Source organism: Phascolarctos cinereus, unplaced genomic scaffold, assembly GCF_003287225.1.
Source record: "Phascolarctos cinereus isolate Bilbo 61053 unplaced genomic scaffold, phaCin_HiC Scaffold_5;HRSCAF=322, whole genome shotgun sequence".
Classification (NCBI taxonomy): Eukaryota; Metazoa; Chordata; class Mammalia; order Diprotodontia; family Phascolarctidae; genus Phascolarctos; species Phascolarctos cinereus.
In genome coordinates this window covers 99,679,615-99,685,370 of record NW_027555958.1, presented here as the reverse complement: position 1 = coordinate 99,685,370, position 5,756 = coordinate 99,679,615, and the positions used below count along the sequence as shown (strand labels likewise).

At 37.1% G+C, this 5,756-nt stretch overlaps 1 pseudogene; it reads right to left on the bottom strand.

The window, feature by feature from the left end:
• Positions 1-2,696: 2,696 nt before the first annotated feature.
• Positions 2,697-3,385, bottom strand: LOC144457631 (receptor expression-enhancing protein 6 pseudogene; annotated as a pseudogene).
• Between the last annotated feature and the right edge of the window lie 2,371 nt (positions 3,386-5,756).

Genomic DNA, 5,756 nt, shown 5'->3' with positions numbered 1-5,756 from the left:
AGTGCTCTATCCACTGCGCCACCTAGCTGCCCCTTTCTGACACATTTTGAAGAGATGATCATGTGTCTTCGGATGTTTTTGCTTATTATATGAATAATTATGTTGATTGTTTCACTAATGTTGAACCACCCTTTAATCTCTGGTACAAATCCAATTTAGTCAAGATGAATGATTTCTTGGAAGAAATGTTGTAGTATGTTTGATGGGATTTTATTAAAAACTTCTGTATCTTTATTTTAATGATCATAGCCTGTCTTCCCTGATTTAGGTATTAGGACTGTATTTGTCTCACAAAAGGTATTTAGTAGGCTCTCAATTTTTGAGAACAATTTTTGCAGTATTGTTGCTAATTATTTCTTAAACATTTGATAGAATCCTCCTGTAAGCCCATTATTATTGTTTTTCTTTGCCTTTGATATTTACCTTACTGTTTGTTATATTTCTTTTTCTGTAATTGGATTATTTAAAATCTCTATTCTTCTGTTTGTGTAGGATATTTTATATTTTTGAAGGTATTTTTCCATTTTTTGTGTTCTCAGTTTTGTTACTATAAATTGGAATAGTAGATTCTGATATTTCATTTATTTCATATGTTTTATTTTTTATTTCACTTTGTACATTTACTATTTCATTGATTTGATTTTCTTCTTTCTTTTTACTCAGACTGGTAAAGATTTCTCAATTTTATTATTTTTCCAAGAATCAGCTTTCAGTTTTACTTACAATTTTTATAGTTTTTAGTTTCTAGTTTATCTATTTTTCTCTCATTTAAAATAGCTCCTCTTTTGTGCTTATTCTAGCTTTGCTTATTTGTTGTATTTCTAACTTTTAAAAAATGCATGTTTAGTTCAATAATCCTCTTTTTTTCTATTTCATTAATGTGACTGCAGGTATATCACATCCTTGATTTTTCTGAGGATTGGTTTTGCTGTGTCCCACAAATTTTGGTATGTTGTTTCATTATCATTTTTTTTCATGTTTGTTCATTGTTTCTAAGATTAGTTCCTTGACCCTCTCATTATTTAATATTTCATTCTTAAGTCTTCATTTAAGCCAGCTTTTTCTTTCTGCTCCCTGAAGAGATTATTACTTTTGTAACATTATGATCTGTAAAGCTCTTGTTCTTTCTGCCTTTTTACATTGGCTTACAATATCTCTGTGCCCTAATAAATGGTCAGCTTCTTTGAAAAGTTCCATGTGGTGCTGAGCAATACATTATAGCGGTCTCATTTGGAAGATGTCATAATTCTTTTAGCTCTAGTTTCTCTAGTAATTTCTTCAATTTTCAGTTTTCTCTTTTATGTATTTTACTGTCAAACTTATTCAGAACTGGGAGACTCCTGTCATTATTGTATTACTGCCTATGCATTCTTAATTGTTCGGATAATTTTTCCTTTTTAATTTTGGATGCCAAGGCATTTGGAGCATATAGTAATGTTTTTTAAAGAAAAAATGGATCTCTTTAATTCGGTAAATAGTATCTATCTAAACCCGAGTCAATATTATAAGTAACAGAGAAATATTAGGGGCCTTTCCAATACAATCAAGGTAAAGCAAGTATGTAAGTTATCACTTGGATACACTCATTTTGGACTTTGACTTGTCCAGTTGCATTCATTTTGGACTTTTTTGACTTCTCCACCATGCCCCCTAAGCTGAGTACCTTCCTCTTTCTCACCTCTCTGTTTTTTTAGCTTCCTTTTGTTTGTTGACTTTTCCCTTTAGATTCTAAGTTCCTTGAGGAAAGGAATTATCTGTTCCACATTTTTATCCCCAGTGCCTACCATAGTGCCTGGCACGTTGTTGTTCAGTCATTTATGACTTTTTTGTGATTCTCTATGGAGTTTTCTTGGCAAAGGCAGTAGAGTGGTTTGCCTTGTCTTTCACCAGTGGATTAAGGTAAACAGGGTTAAGTGACTTGCTCAGGGTCACATAGCTAGTGAGTGTCTGAGGCCAAGTTTGAACTCAGGTTTTCCTGACTCCAGGCCAAGCACTCTATCCACTGACCTACCTAGCTACTGCCTGGCAAATAGCAGGCCCTTACAAAATGTTTACTGACTGATATTTATTCACCATTATTGTTTGATAGAATACTAAAAATTTTAGCTATAGCAATAAATAAGAAAAATAAATAATTTTTTTTATAGGTGAAACAAGTGCCACAGAAAAATGGCTTTTGTTTTGTTTTGTTTTTGCTTTCTTGGAAGTCTGAGAAAAAAATACAAAATCTACATGATATGCTGATATAATGGGGTGTTTTTTCTGGTCATGCTTGAGTTTGTCCTGGAACATCAGGATTATTATTATTATTTTTGGCCTGTGTAAGACTTTTTTTTTTAATATATGGGCAGCTGGAACAGCCAGGACACATCAAGAGTCCTGTGGGAGGCCAGTGGTGGTGGAAGGGAACAAAGGCACATGGTTAATGATATACTTAGAACAGTCTGAGCACCAGCAGGGCCCTTAGCAAGTGCTGGTAGAACCTAAATGGGCAGAGGTTCCCCCCCCATACCCATATCCCTTCCCAGCCTGGGGAGACTTCTCTAATGCCCTAAAGCCCAAGAGGGTGGATTTGGTTGAAGACATATAGCTGGTAGGGGTCAGGTGTTTAGACATAGGCCAGGATCCCTTGATGCAGAGAAGGCTGGATGGAGGGTGTCCAGTCATTTGAAGCCTCTGGCTCAGGAGTGACCTCTTCACTTATTCTTCTGGAGGTGAATCATGATTGCCTTGGTTGCTTCCTGGGTCAAATTGGCTGCTGTGTTCAGGGCTCTTCCACTCAGGACAGTCACCACGCTGTCCATGGAAGCCTGGTGCCTCAGGAAGATGGGGCATATCAGGCAATGATACAGGATCTGGAAGCCATTATAGGCCACTGGAAGCATGTACCATAACAGGAAGGCACAATTCCCTTCATAGTGAAAGGGGAACCAGAAAAGAAATATGTCAGAGAAAAGCTCAGCCAGGCAGGTAGGTTAGCCAGATGGTATCGTCTTCTTTGTTGGGGCTTTCAGTGGCCTTGATGGAGGTATATGCTGGATAGATGAATCTGGTGAGATTATAGAGCAGGGAGGCACTATAGCCAAATATGAGATAGAGGACTAGGAAGGTAATGGAACTTGTAGCCAGGTAGTACTTTTTTGATACTGAAGACTTCCTCCATCTTCCCTAGGATATTGGTGACAATGTTGTTTTGCTCCAGGAACCTCTAGAAGCACTGCTTCAAGCTACCTATGGCTCTGGGGATGAAGAAGGGAGGAGAAGAGATGGAGGATGACTGGACACAGTCTGAGGGGTGACCTCCAGGGCTCCCCCATTGCTCTGCAGCAGTGCTGGTGGTGTCTCCCTCTCCAGGCTTACAGGACCTCCATTCCTCAGGTCCCATTGTCTCTCTTCTTTCCTCCCTCCCACTTTGTAGTTCTGCAACTGCTCCATCAAGATTATTTTTTAATGATAATTCCTATGGATCCTAAGAGAAATATGTTAGCCTCTTTCAATCATATTCACTTGGTATGCTATAGAGCAATACTTCTCTTTATGAAGCCATTTCTCCTATAATATAATTTGAAGTTCAATTTCTAGGTGATTAGTTCTTTCATTATGAGGGTCCCATAGCTATATCACATCATATCTCCCAAGGGAGAAAGACTTTATTTCTGTAAGATCCACTTGTCACTATGTCAATGTTTCCTTTCTTTCATCTTACTGGACTGATGATAGATATGACCACCTTGGTGAACTTCAACTGTGATTTTTCAGAGGTAGATGGAAATTGTTGTGAAACTAACTACACTGAATTTGTCTTGAACTCAGATGATACTCAAGTGATGGAAAGATATCACTTTGCTCCAGCTAAGTTCTCCTCTCAACCTTTTTGTATTCAAAATCTTGTAAAACCTTTTCCCTATCCTGAGCCTCCTTTGCACTATGACATAAAACTTCACACTTTTCACACGTTTCTGGAAGTAAAATTTTCTTATGGGCATTTTTAATGTCCTGTAAATAGGCAGCTATGATCTTCTTTCCATTCAGATTTCCTTTTTTTTCTGAATGTTCTTCAATATCTCTAGAATAGGCATATCAACAGCTGAGGAAAAATATTTAGAGTGAATGAGACCCTTGATTTCATTGGAGTGTTCCACATACTGCATTTAGATGAATCCTTGTTTAAACATTGCTTTCAAGAACACAAAGTCCTGTAGATAGAGCATTCCAAAACAATACTGTGTACTATGTATAGCAGGTGCTCCAGAGTATCACAATACGGAAGGCAGCTAGTATACAACCAAGATCACAGGCAGTAAGTGTTTCCATTTTTACATTTGGAATCAGCATAAAACTTCTCTAGGCTTCTAATGCTATGGGACTCTGGATTCAGAATTGTTTCATCTCCTGAGATTTTCTCTATGTTACTTCTATCAGCTTTAGGAAAACACCTCAAACCCAGTTTTTCTGCTAATTCTTTTATAAGCTTACGTTTCGCAGAATAAATTACCATCTAGTTATCACTTTGCTTTTCTTGGTCAACTTCTTCATATTCTCTGACCAGATATGTAAGACAAGGGGCTATGCCAGTGAAAGAACCATTGCCTAGACCACAAAGGGGCCTCAGGAGCATAATCACTATTTGTCACCATGGCCTGACAGCACCATGTGACCTTGAACAAGTCTCTTCATGTCTCTGGGCCTTAGTTCTCCCTTTTCTCAAATGAAGGGCTTGAGGCAGATGACTTCCAACCTGCCTATATCTAAGCAGTATCAGGTACTTCCAGTTTCTGCTGTAAGCCCTGTAGTTTATTCTCCCTCTTACCCATATAGTAGAAATGTATAGTCCCTCATTTTTATTTTATATATGTCTTTATTTTGAGGATTATTCTTGTAAGCAACAGATTGTGTATTTTTGTTTTCTTATCCAGTCTGTCACAAACTTTTCATTTTATTGGATTGTCCAATCCATTTGCATTTAAAGTTATGGAAATTAGATTATATGTTCCTTGATTTGTGTCTAATATTCTTTTTTTTTTCTGAGTTAGAATTCTTCCCTCTTTCTCTTCAAACATAGTCCTTTGTCTCTTTATTTTAACTTAATCTTGCTGAACCTGGCTCTTTCTTTGGCTCTGAGAAGGTACCCCTTTCTATCTGAAGTACAGCAAGGAGAAGGGAAAGAGAGAGAAAAGAATAAGCATTTAAATAGCTCCCACTATGTGGCCGGCACTGTGCTAAGCACTTTACATACATTATCTCATTTGGTCCTCATAATAACCCTGGGAGGTAGATGCTATTAATATTCCCATTTTACAGCTGAAGACACTGAAGCAAACAGAAGTTATGTGACCTGCCCAGGTTCACACATCTAATAACTATCTTAAGCCACATCAACCTCAGGTCTTCCTGACTCCAGGCTCACCACTATATTTACTGGGCCTAGATCTAGTTTTTTAATTCTTGACTCTTTTTTCCCCCTCTGAGTTAAGTAATCAAGTAAAATCCTCCTTCCTTCCTCCTTTTGTTTTGTTCATTCATTTTTAGAATTTCATTTTCTGTGCCTTTTTTTATTAAAAATATTTCTTTCTGTCATTCTCATTAATTCTATCTCCTTTCTAGGTATTCTAGGCTTTTATTCTTTGATTCATCAGTACACTTATTTAGTTCTATAATCTCCGTATTCTTCATGGTATTTCAGCTTCTCAGGATAGTCATTTTGGGTTCCTACTTCTTTACAATTTCTATTTTGTTATGTAACCCCTTTCCTCTGG